The sequence below is a fragment of the Nomascus leucogenys genome, chromosome 16, assembly GCF_006542625.1.
Source record: "Nomascus leucogenys isolate Asia chromosome 16, Asia_NLE_v1, whole genome shotgun sequence".
NCBI lineage: Eukaryota > Metazoa > Chordata > Mammalia > Primates > Hylobatidae > Nomascus > Nomascus leucogenys.
Window position 1 is genome coordinate 81972328 of NC_044396.1, and position 13978 is coordinate 81986305.

A 13978-nucleotide genomic window follows, 5' to 3' on the forward strand; every position below is an offset into this window, starting at 1 on the left:
TATTTTTAGTAGAGATGAGATTTCGCCATGTCGGCCAGGCTGGTCTCGAACTCCTGGCCTTAAGTGATCCACCCACCTCAACCACCCAAAGTGCTGGAATTACAGGCATGTGCCACCACGCGCCCAGCCCTGATACTTGTTTTTTACATATTCATGTTCTTTGAAGGCAGGCACTTGCCAAGGCTTAACACTTATTTTCTACTCCCTTTCTCCACAAAATTTGGGACTAGAGGCTGGGACTACAGGCACACACCACCACACCTAGCTAATTTTTTGTATTTCTAGTAGAGATGGCATTTCTGTTATTATGGGCCAGCAAATAGAAGCTTCTTCAAAGCTATTTCACAAACTTCTAGCCTATGCCATTAGGATATCTTTTTTTTTTTTTTTTTTTTGAGAGACAGAGTCTAGCTCTGTCACCCAGGCTGGAGTGCAGTGGTGAGATCTTCACTCACTGCAACCTTCCAGGTTCAAGTGATTCTCGTGCCTCAGCCTCCTGAGTAGCTGGGATAACAGGCACGTGCTACCATGCCTGGCTGATTTTTGTATTTTGAGTAAAGACGGGGTTTCACCATGTTGGCCAGGCTGGTCTCAAACTGCTGACCTCAATCCACCTGCCTTGGCCTCCCAAACTGCTAGGATTACAGGCATGAGCAACTGTGCCCGGCCTGTAACTACTTCTTTAAGATTAGTCATATAGAACGTGAAAAACTACACTTACTGAAGTATGGTGGAGAAAGATCTAGCTGAATTTTCACTAACCGAGGTTCTTAATATGGGGGTCCATAGAGAATTCAGGGATCTGTGAATATGGATGGGAACCTTTTCACTAACCTCTATACAAAAATTAACAATTCCTTCAATCAAGAATATAAGTAACAAACTAGAGTAGTATTAGAAGACCTATGAATCTGTCTTTAATAGAAACCATAGGTATTTTCGTATTACAATTTTTGCACACAACATCTATTTAAAATTATGATATATAGTATATTTACTCCTAACGCTTATTTTCTAACATGAGAAACACACATATTAATGTAAGAAGCACACATTACTTATTGTAATAAGCACATATTACTTATCACAAATTTGTATTTAGTATTTGTTAATGGCTTTTCAATGTAATGTTTCCTTCTTAATCCTATGTAGTTTACTTCATACAATCATGAATCATTATTAGAATCACTATTCTGAGGCAGGATTCATAGGCTTCATAAGATTGCCAAAGAGGTCCTTGGCACAAAAAAGACTCGTTAAGAACCTCTGAACTGTAAAATACAGAGTAAGCAAGGTGATAACAATTCTGAAGGACTGTCACAGTAGTAACTGTTGTACCAGCTCTAATAAAATGATGGGCTGGATTTTTGTTTTTGTTTTTTGACACAGAGTCTCACTCTGTTGCCCAGGCTGGAGTGCAGTGGTGTGATCTCGGCTCACTGCAACCTCCGCCTCCCGGGTTCAAGCAATTCTCCTATCTCAGCCACCCAAGTAGCTGGGACTACAGGCACACGCCACCACACCTGGCTAATTTTTTGTATTTCTAGTAGAGACGGGGTTTCACCATGTTGGCCAGGCTGGTCTTGAACTCCTGACCTCAGGTATCCACCCACCTTGGCCTCCCAAAGTGCTGAGATTACAGGCATGAGCCACCGCGCCCACCCTTGTTTTTGTTTTTTGAGACAGGGTCTTGCTCTGTCGCCCAGGTTAAAGTGTAGTGATGCAATCTTGGCTCACTGCGGCCTGGACATCCCAGGCTCAGGTGAGCCACCACGACCGGCCTGATGAGCTAGTTTTGAAAAAATATACTCTGCTTATAACTAAGAAGAACACGGAAAGGGATTTTAAGCTAGTCATTTTCACTTAAGAACACAATGTCTGTAAAAAAAAATTACATTTTGAATACTTAATAACTTGTTATAATTAAAACAATTGCAGGATTTCAAATGTTTAAGTACTCAGGACCCTTTAACAGTAACTACCTTTTATGGTAACAATTCTTTGTTTCTAAAAAATTTTTTTTTAAAAAAGGACCAAAACCAGCAATGGATAGAATTCTTAAGATTATGTGTAAAGTGTCTTCCCTTCTGTTTTCAATGAAAATATATATATATGTACATACATATACTTTAAACTACTAAAATTATGGCTTAGAACGTTCTTGATCAACTATACTGGTGACAGCTAAAATGACTTAATTCAAAGGAAAACACATACCTCTCCTATTGAAAGAAAGCTGTTAAAAAAAGTTCTAATTAATTTACATTTTCCCCACCAGGTCCTATTCTAAGCCAAAAACTAAACAATCGATATTTCCTAACAACATTTTTAGCAACTCAATATTGTGTATAGAACATTTCCCTTAAATTGTATACAGTTAATATAAGTTTCTATTGAAATCATAACTTTTCATTTATATTTAAATAATCATTTCCCCCAAAGACATATTTACCTTCAGCCAGTGCTGGTGATTCTGTCCTTGTCCTTCTATCTGTTTAAAGAAAGAAAAAAAAGGAAGAAAGTCTAAAACATTATTTTACTTTAAAACAAGTTTTTATTACAGTTAACTTTAAAGTTCACGAATGCTATCATGCACATGCACATTTTATACATACACACATATATTTATTTATTTCCTTGGATTAACTCAACCACCATTTATGGAGGACCTATTTAGAGTAAGGCATCATATTAAGCCCTGGAAACAACAACAGGTAAGACAACCCAGTTGTCACCGTCAATATACTCAAGAGAGTAAAAAGTGTATGAAGACAAGTACACAATTCTCATCATAGCTTATGAAGCAAAGGGTAAGAAAAGGAAAGTTAGTAATTCTTTAGTCTTAGAGCAGGGGCCTAAAACTATCAAAAGAGGCATATTTATATATTCTTATCACAGTTTAAGTTCATTCAGTTTCAATGTATTAATAATCAGTTTCACTCAAGGTATTAAAATCCTTATTCTGTGACAATAACCTATTATTTGCCAGGGACACATTTGGCAAAATTCAAGTGAACCACAAAGCCCTCTCTAGGATTGGTTTTATTATTTCACTCATTCATTCATTCATTTATTTATTTCTGCAGAGAGAGGGTCTTGCTATTTTGCGCAGGCTGGTCTCCAATTCCTGGTGCTCAAGTGAGCTTCCTGCTTTGGCCTCCCATAGTGCTGGGATTACAGGCATCAGCCACCATGCCAGGCTTGGTTTTACTATTTCAAACACACAATTTTAGGCAAAATGGAATCTTCAGAAAGAGTATAACTTTCCAAATAAGGTTATAAGAAGCAAATAAAGACATCAACCCCTTGGAGAAGAAGGTATGGATCACTCTATCAGGAAAAAGCCCCATGTTTTCACTCTAGCTGAGGTACCTCTTCCTGATTGTACTATCTGTGGTTCACTTTCTGCTCTGGGGCTTTGCAATAGGAGACGTCTACAGGAATTCTTCAGCTATCCAGAGATATAAACAAACCTGAAAATTTGAAGGTGTTAACACCATGGGCAACCCTTGACCAATGAGAGATGGGATCTAGCAAATAAACACCACCTTCTTCCCAGCAAAAGGCCTATCTTTATTGCTTTCTCAGAGGGCTTCTTCAGGATCAAGCCCCAGTTGCTCACAAAAGTTAGCAGCTCAATAACGTACCCTTGGATTGGCGTTCCCTCTTTCCTAGTTTACTTGTTCCAGTCCTTCAACTTCTGTTTCTTGCTAACAGGTGTGCAAATGAATTACCTGTAAGAAAGCACCCGTCTCAGTTTCTGCTTTTGGAGTGAAACTAGGTCAAGACACTTGATTTCCACGATACCATAATCCCTTTTCATCCTACCTCACTTGATGTTCCTTCTTAATTTCGACTACACTTTCTTGCACACCCCATATTCCACCCAAACTCTCACTACCTAAAATCCTTGTGCCTACTATCTCCTACTAACTCAAGGCGGAAGATTCTGTTGCCTGAGCATTATCAGATCTACTACTACTTCATATTGAAGAGACTAGAACAGAGGCTGCAAAAATGCATATGGAGTTGGCTGGCTGGGGCCACCTTAGATAAGTGTTAACCAGGCAAATAAACATGTGTGTGCTTATCTAAATGGTGCCACTGCTATCAACATGCCATGCTAAAAATACAGGTGATACAGAGCTCAATATCCATGTAAAACAGATTTTAGACATTAGCAACTAATGAAATAAGTCAGACACACTCAATAGGCCAAACGAAACAGTCTAAGGGCTATAAGTGGATGAACCACCAGTTTGCGACTTCTGTTCTAGAACCTCAGGTTGTCTACAATTTATTATTTAATTAAATTAATTAATTAATTAATTTATTTATTTATTTATTTATTTTGAGACAGAGTCTCGCTCTGTCGCCCAGGCTGGATTGATTGATTGATTGACTGATTTTGAGACAGAGTCTCACTCTGTCACCCAGGCTGGAGTACAGTGGCGCGATCTCGGCTCACTGCAACTCTGCCTCCCAGGTTCACGCGATTTTCCTGTCTCAGCCTCCCGAGTGGCCGGGACTACAGGCGCCTGCCACCATTCCCCACTAATTTTCTGTATTTTTAGTAGAGACGGGGTTTCACCATGTTAGCCAGGGTAGTCTCCATCTCCCGATGTCGTGATCTACCCGCCTCGGCCTCCCAAAGTGCTGGGATTACAATCTTTCACTTTTCTCTATGAGTTAGTTCACAAATGGGAGTCACGTTCAAAGCCTAACCGCTCTAGTTTTTCTCAAAAGCTTGCCTTGGATCAATATTACTAGAAGTGAAATGAATAAACACTTTTTTTGCTTTTTCTGCCAAAGATAAAACTTCCTTCTCTAAGGCCCACTGCAGGCTCCCAGAAATAAACAAAACAAGTGGCTTGACTGACCACTTTTATAAACCACAGCAAAAAAAACAGTGCCACTCTGCATAAAACCATGAGGGAAAATTTAATTATTTATTCTTAATAAATCACAACACAATAAAACAATTGTAACTGTATTCACCCTTAGAAATCAAATATCAGGTCATAAATAGTAAATATTAACTAATATTTAAATTAGATAATCCAGGCACCTAAAAATCTACAAACCAAGAGATTATTCAAGTTAAGTGTTAAAATTTACTTGCCTCTATACAAACAAATGGAAGAACATTCCATGCTCATGGGTAGGAAGAATCAATATTGTGAAAATGGCCATACTGCCCAAGGTAATTTATAGATTCAATGCCATCCCCATCAAGCTACCAATGACTTTCTTCACAGAATTGGAAAAAACTACTTTAAAGTTCATATGGAACCAAAAAAGAGCCCACATTGCCAAGTCAATCCTAAGCCAAAAGAACAAAGCTGGAGGCATCACGCTACCTGACTTCAAACTATACTACAAGGCTACAGTAACCAGAACCACATGTACCCTAGAACTTAGTATAATAATAAAAAAACTATATATATATGAAAAAAATGTACTTGCCTCCAGCAAGACATGAGTTATGACTTCAGACCATGTTGTGGTACTGGTACCACAACAGAGATATAGACCAATGGAACAGAACAGAGCCCTCAGAAATAATACCACACATCTACAACCATCTGATCTTTTGACAAACCTGACAAAAACAAGAAATGGGGAAAGGATTCCCTATTCAACAAATGGTGCTGGGAAAACTGGCTAGCCATATGTAGAAAGCTGAAACTGGATCTCTTCCTTACACCTTATACAAAAATTAATTCAAGATGGATTAAAGACTTACATGTTAGACCTAAAACCATAAAAACCCTAGAAGAAAACCTAGGCAATACCATTCAGGACATAGGCATGGGTGAGGACTTCATGTCTAAAACACCAAAAGCAATGGCAACAAAAGCCAAAATTGACAAATGGGATCTAATTCAACTAAAGAGCTTCTGCACAGCAAAAGAAACTACCATCAGAGTGAACAGGCAACCTACAGAATGGGAGAACATTTTTGCAATCTACCCATCTGACAAAGGGCTAATATCCAGAATCTACAAAGAACTGAAACAAATTTACAAGAAAAAAAACAAACAACCCCATCAACAAGTGGGCGAAGGATATGAACAGACACTTCTCAAAAGAAGACATTTATGCAGCCAAAAAACACATGAAAAAATGCTCATCATCACTGGCCATCAGAGAAATGCAAATCAAAACCACAAGGAGATACCATCTCACACCAGTTAGAATGGCAATCATTCAAAAGTCAGGAAACAACAGGTGCTGGAGAGGATGTGGAGAAATAGGAACACTTTTACACTGTTGGTGGGACTGTAAACTAGTTCAACCATTGTGGAAGACAGTGTGGCGATTCCTCGGCGATCTAGAACTAGAAATACCGTTTGACCCAGCCATCCCATTACTGGGTATACACCCAAAGGATTACAAATCATGCTGCTATAAAGACACATGCACACGTATGTTTATTGTGGCACTATTCACAATAGCAAAGACTTGGAACCAACCCAAATGTCCAACAACGATAGACTCAATTAAGAAAATGTGGCACATATACACCATGGAATACTACGCAGCCATAAAAAATGATGAGTTCATGTCCTTTGTAGAGACATGGATGAAGCTGGACACCATCATTCTCAGCAAACTATCGCAGGGACAAAAAACCAAACACCGCATGTTCTCGCTCATAGGTAGGAATTGAACAATGAGAACACTTGGACACAGGAAGGGGAACATCACACACCGGGGCCTGTTGTGGGGTGGGGGGAGGGGGGAGGGAGGAAGGATAGCATTAGGAGATATACTTAATGTAAATGACGAGGTAATGGGTGCAGCACACCAACATGGCACATGTATACGTATGTAACAAACCTGCACATGGTGCACATGCACCCTAGAACTTAGTATAATAATTAAAAAACTATATATATATGAAAAAAATGTACTTGCCTCCAGCAAGACATGAGTTATGACTTCAGACCATTCTGTCAACCATGTTTATAGCTCTGTAGTATTTAAAATGATGGTACCTAAATCTCACTGATGGCCTGGTGCAGTGGCTCACGCCTGTAAGCCCAGCACTTTGGGAGGCCGAGGTGGGTGGATCACCTAAGGTCAGGAGTTTGAGACCAGCCTGGCCAACATGGCGAAACCCCGTCTCTACTAAAAATACAAAAATCAACCAGGCATGGTGGTGCATGCCTGTAATCTCAGCTACTCGGGAAGCTGAGGCACAAGAATTGCCTGAACCTGGGAGGCAGAGATTACACTGAGCTGAAATCACGCCATTACACTCCAGCCTACGTGACAGAGTGAGACTCTGTTCAAAAAATAAATAAATAAATAAATAAATGGTGTTGAAATAACTCCATAGAAAACTAATAAAGACCCTTCTCAAACTATACATTACACATGGATTCGAGTTTAATTTCTCAAAACTAAATCTCAGAAAATAGAACAAAGATTCTTATCTTTGGAGGAATAATATGCTAAAATATAAAGCACTATAAGAAATTTAAAATGGAAAGATGAATCAATCATGTAAAAATTAAAGATAAGGGATACCAAAATGTCTTAAAATAGTTCATAGGAGTGTATATAAATCACATGAAGGCAACAGAAAAAAATAATCTTGATAATTTGTAACAGGGAGGCAAAACAATAAATTATGAAAAAAATGTATACTCCCTAATAATAAAAAGCAAATATAGTAAAATGGTTTAGAGAACCGGTTCTGACATGAGACAGGCTTGGGTTGCATTTCCAATTATTTAAATTATTAAGTTATTTGAGCATCTTTATTTGTAAAATGCAGATTTTCACTTATTTAAATTATGTTATCTATGCATCCTTTTCCTTTGTAAAAGAGCAAAAATAAACTCAAAGTGTGTAGATTAATGGAAATGCTAGTTTTGCTGAACATGGTCATTACCTTTTGTATTTAATATTAAAATTACAATAATATGTATCTCTCTACTGACACTAAATCTCAAGTATAGTACTCTTAAGAAAACCATGTCTAACACACACCAGAACTCAAACACCTGAGGATTGCTCTATGTCATCCTACACCATGCTTACTATCACAAAATAGTTTGATCAGAAGAAAGCACAATGGTTACATTAAGAGCCACCCTCCTTGATATACCTGGAACTACATTTTCTATATAAAAACAAATATCAAGGCATATATGATATATATAAATCTTAATATTGTGCAAATATTAATACTAAATATTAATACAATATCAATAAATTCTTTTTTTATAAAGATTTTTTAAAAATGTTTTTAAATAAAATAGAGATGGAGTCTTGCTATGTTGACCAGGCTAGTCTTGAACTGCTGGCCTCAAGCAATCCTCCCATCTCAGCCTCCCAAAGTGCTGGGATCACAGGCATGAGCCACCATGCCTGGCCAAGAAATTCTTAATCTCTATTGTAAACCCATGCTCCAGAAGATCTGAAATACCAACATTTCTCATTATCTCTAAAGTTTTTTTTTAATTACCTCCAGGAAAAAGTAAATTGCCAGTAACGGTTGCCTAGGTAATGCCAGGCTTTCAGAACATGACCTGATTTTTGTAGTCTAAAAAGTTCTTACAATCTTAACTTTCCCCTTTATTATAAGGGTAAAACATGCTCACTACACAAAATACATAAAGAAAGTGGAAAGAAACAAGTACCACTACCTATAATCCCACAACCAAAGCTTTAACAATTTATTCTCTTCTAATTTCTTTTATGTATATTTAACACCATTTCTTTGTACTGCTTTTTTTTTTTTTTTTTTTTTTGAGACGGAGTCTCGCTCTGTCACCCAGGCTGGAGTGCAGTGGCGCGATCTCGGCTCACTGCAAGCTCCGCCTCCCGGGTTCATGCCATTCTCCTGCCTCAGCCTCTCCGAGTAGCTGGGACTACAGGCGCCCACCACCACGCCCGGCTAATTTTTTTGTATTTTTTTTAGTAGAGACGGGGTTTCACCGTGGTCTCGATCTCCTGACCTAGTGATCCGCCTGCCTCGGCCTCCCAAAGTGCTGGGATTACAAGCGTGAGCCACCGCGCCCGGCGTACTGCTTTTTATCATTCATATCATGAGCAATATTTTCACATCATTAAAAACTCTGCCAAAATACTACTTTTAGTCTTTACATACCAACTCATCATATGGTTGTACCACATTTTTTCAAGCATTTTCTCACTGCTGGACATTCAGGTTTTTCTAACCTTTTGCTCTTTTAAACAATGCTATGCCCAAGACTTCCATAAGCACATAAAGACTTTGTGAGAATAGAAAAAGTTATCCCAGTCTAATATAAAAATGTTTATGAACTATTATTTTATTACACCACCTCAATAACTACACAATATAGCTCTGCCTGGGTTGGGGTTTAAGAACCCCAGCAAGCAAACACCCTGGCTGTGCATACACATGCCCCTGCACACAAGGGTCACACTCTTGCCTACTGACAAACATAATCCCTGAACATTAAGACACAAAAACATACCTAAGCCAGTGCCAGGCACCCTTGCCCCAAATTTCTCAAATGAGACTACCAGACCAGTTTCTGTCAGACTGGAGTGGTGGACAAGTTAGCGAAAGAAATCACCTCAGGGGATGCCTGGAGTCTGGAGCTCAGTCTGGACAAGACCATGCTGTAACCACCTGCATGGACAGAGTGTCCTCACAGGAGCTCTCCAGAGTCTTTGCATGCCATAGGTGCTAGTATGGGTTTATGTACCAGGCAACTCACTGTAACCTGGAACTCCTGGCTCCAAGATGTGGCCAGAAGGCCCACAATCCCTTCACTCACCCACGATCTTCTCAAATGTGACATGTCTATCTCATGCCTGATATACCCATGGGTGTGGCACCCCTTGTGCAGAGAGCCATGTGAACACCTTGAATAATTATCTCAGCTATGAACATAAATCTTTGTTGAAATAACTTAAAAATGTTTAGGATACATCAAGGTCTTTATACCTAGTGCCAAATTGCTGCCCAAAGATACATTCTAATTAACATTACCATCAGAATGATGCACTGGCCAACTTCACAGCATCCTTGACAAGTGGTGCCTTCTTTCACTTTTTTTTTTTTTTAAGAGACAAGGGCCAGGTGCAATGGCTCATGCCTATAATTTCAACACTTCAGGAAGCTGAAGTGGGAGGATCACTTGAGACCAGGAGTTTGAGACAGACGAGAAAACATAGCAAGACCATATACACACAAAAAATAAAATGAACAGCCAAGTCTAGTAACATACAACTGTAGTCTCAGCTACATGTGTGGCTGTGACAGGAGGATGGCTTAAGCCCAAGACTTCAAGGCCACAGTGGGCTATGAGTGCCACTGCACTCCAACATGGGCGACAGAGCAAGACCCTAATTCTAAAAACAAACATAAGAAACACGGTCTCGCTCTGTCGCCCAGGCTGGAATGCAGTCGTACAATCATAGCTCACTGTAACCTTGAACTCCTGGCCTCAAGGTGTTCTCCCTCCTTGGCCTCCAAAAGCTCTGGAATTATAGGCATGAGCCACCTTGCCCGGCCTCTCTCCCATTGTTTTTTTAACTACTGAGGCCAGCTATTTTTTTCTACACAATTGTGTAACTCAGTCCTTCCCATTTTCTATCAAGGCCTTATGTATTTTTAAGGAAATAACTATCAAATCTGAACTTCCTTGATCAGATACTCAATATAAATGTATAACGTGAGGTATAGTCTTTTAAAATTGTCCCTTTCTACTCGGCTGTCTTTTTCTAAATACTTCCTATGTTTTAGACACTGTACTGCACGATATATTTCACATAAGCCTGTCAACCTAATAGGTTAAAATTAAACCCTTTTCATTGATGAGCAATCAGAGGCTTTAAAAGGTTAAGTAGTTTGTCCAAGGTCATGATTAGAGGGTAAGGAATTGGGAAAAGGAGGGGAAGGGACAGAAATGAGGAAGGGAACAGAGGGAGAAAATTACTTTTCAGGAAACAATCTTGTTCAATATTTATTATAATATTCCTTTCTGTAAATGTGATTTCTTGTAAAACAAATACTACTTTTCCACTAACTTCTTTTATTGTAAAATTAAAAATGATTCTTTAAAAAAATAACCCACGGCCGGACGCAGTGGCTCACACCTATAATCCCAGCACTTTGCGAGGCCAAGGTGGGTGAATCACGAGTTCAGGGGTTCAAGACCAGCCTGACCAATATGGTGAAACCCTGTCCCTACTAAAAATACAAAAATTAGCCGACTGTGGTGGTGTGCAAAAAACAAACAAAAACAACAATAAACAAAACCTACAACAGCAATTATGCTGTTTTCAATTATGAAAACCCGGAGGCAAGGGCTAAATTAAAAGGCAAGAGCTAGATTAAGAGGCTCACCAGGCTTTGAGGACATTATACAGAACCTTCTTACTTCTAGATCTCCTGGTTACTGTCAACATCTTGCCCTGATTACTGGCCATCTACAATGGGACTTTTCTGATACTTCAACTCAGCTAAGTTTTGGAACATACAGCCATGGAGAGACTGTAAAAATGCATTTTTGATGGCAGGTGCTGCAACTGTACTAACCTAAAGATTCCACAGGTTTAAGATATGTTCTGTGAAAACAAGTAAGTACCTTATTTTGCAGCTCTATAAGCTCAAACTCTGTAAAATTAAATGCTAGTTAAAAGATAGAGTTTTTAGTGTTCATTTAATCTACCCCACATGTTCAAAACCCCTTATAACATTTACACACATAATTTTAAAGGAATGGTAAATACAAACAGAGGTAATAACATAAGGCAAATAAAGCTTTACAGTTTATATATATACACGCTCCAAATTTACCCCAGGGTCAATTTTATAAAAGATCAAATAGTTGAATTTATACATCCTGCTAAATATATATATACGCTCCAAAATTATCTGAAGTTGCAAACTGCACTAGCACTGAAATGACCATTCCTTCCAGCTTCTCACCTTGCTTCACCACTCCCCCAGCACCACTCTCTCCACCCCTAGTCCTATATGCTGCAGTTATCTGAAATTACAAAGTTTTTTTTTTTTTAAATTATGACCAAGTTTGGCTTATCTGAGAAGTGCAAGGTTGGTTCAGAATACCTACTGTTTTCACCACACTAACAGATTAAAAGAAAAAAGCCATATAATTACCTCAAAAGATGCAGAGATGCACTCTGGGGTTGGGGGAAGAGGAGGACTGGGAACAGAGAAGGTGCATTTGAATGAAAACAAAGACTTGGGTTTTTCTATATTTGCCTTTCTTTATTTTTATTTTTTTATTTTAGAGACAGGGTCTTATTAGGATGACCAGGCTGGGTCTTTCTTGTCTTGCAAGTCATTTTTTTTTCAAATGATTCTATATGATAATCAACAGGATGAACTAATGAAGGCATATTAAAGAGTGGTTCAGGTAAAATGATTCAGTGAATTCCTAATCTGTGTGTCAAGTTTACGGTGACAGAAAACAAGTGTGTTCTCTACTGCTGTTAATCTCTACTGCTGATAAATTTAAATACAAAGCGCAAAAGTGAATCCTACAATGCAATACCTTGACTTTCAGGAATCTGCTCCACTTTTTTTTTTTTTTTTTGAGACGGAGTCTGCTCTGTCGCCCAGGCTGGAGTGCAGTGGCGCGATCTAGGCTCACTGCAAGCTCCGCCTCCCAGGATCACGTCATTCTCCTGCCTCGCTGGCCACCAGGCCCGGCTAATTTTTTCTATTTTTAGTAGAGACAGGGTTTCACCGTGTTAGCCAGGATGGTCTCGATCTCCTGACCTCATGATCCACCTGCCTCGGCCTCCCAAAGTGCTGGGATTGCAGGCGTGAGCCACCCCTGGAATCTGCTCCACTTTCAAAATCATGCCTACATAAGCAGAAGCTCTTGGGATAAACCTTGTCTTTCCCCACAGTGCTGCAATTACTTTGTATTATGTAAAAGCTTTTCCATAATAATCAGAACTAGTTGTTCAATTAATTGCAATTATTGATAGAAACATTTAAAATACATACACGTGCATTCATTAGCTAATCCTTTTTAAGAAAACCAAAGCACATTCTTCAATGACAAGCCATTGCTAGAGTATTTTCCAGCTACTATGATCCAATGTTTTTGTAGAAATTACCAGAGGAAAAAAAGAATTTTTTTAACTTTTAAAAACTTACAAAATGCAAATTCCAATTCTTCACAGACTATGTGTGAACAGTTTATGACCAAGTGCTGGTTTGCAAAGTGCACTTTGAGTAGCACTAGTATAAATAAAGCACGGGCTCTGGAGCCAAACTGTGAGGCTCACCCTTGGACAAGTTTCTCTCTCTCTAGTGGGGATAATATTAACACCTACCACCTAATTGGGTTATTAAGAGGATTAAATAAGAATATGTCTAGCATTTAAAAATGTCCCTGCCAGATAAGGACTCTATAAATGAAAGTTGATGTTATTATCATTATTACTATTGTATAGACCATAACCATAAATACACTTTTTCTAAAACATCTAGTTTTTGTCTTTTTAAAATGTAATGAGAAATGAAGATACTGAAAATACAGAATTCTTTACGGTTTTATCCTTTTCTCCAATTTTTTATATCCTGATCCATGACCAATCATACCACTTCTTGTAAAGTCAGTCACTAGTCACTGCACACCTGTTATTCACTATATGTACAGGCTGCAGAGCATGTAGCTGTGTTACTTCCCTGTCCCCCAGTGACAAATCCATGAGATACTTTTTTTTTAAATGGGTAACTGAAGGAGAGGATTTGCCAACAAAGACGAAAGTGAAGCAAAGAAACAAAAGCGATAAAGCTGGAAATAAAATTCTAATGGAATATAAATGGAATTACAAAAGAAAGAGTTGACTGTGAGAACGTTGACACTGCTGCCAACAGGGAGACTAAATATGCAGCCAGAGGAACTTTCTGAAGGTAAACTGATCAACATAAAAGAAGAGAGTGGTTACAGTGAAAGGATGACAATGTCTGAGAGGAAGTCATGCC

General features: G+C 38.7%; 1 protein-coding gene across 16 annotated transcripts in view; it reads right to left on the minus strand.

The window, feature by feature from the left end:
* Positions 1-13978, minus strand: part of FAM49B (family with sequence similarity 49 member B) — a 177904-nt gene that overhangs the window by 60442 nt on the left and 103484 nt on the right. For 10 of the 16 annotated variants that reach the window (XM_030795482.1, XM_030795469.1, XM_030795477.1 and 7 more), the window contains 2 exons: positions 3648-3734; positions 2453-2491 (listed from right to left, as the gene is read on the minus strand). The gene's annotated coding sequence lies outside the window, so the exon portion shown is untranslated. The remainder of the gene's footprint in view (positions 1-2452; positions 2492-3647; positions 3735-13978) is intronic. The other 6 variants (XM_030795484.1, XM_030795473.1, XM_030795479.1 and 3 more) reach the window with 1 other exon arrangement.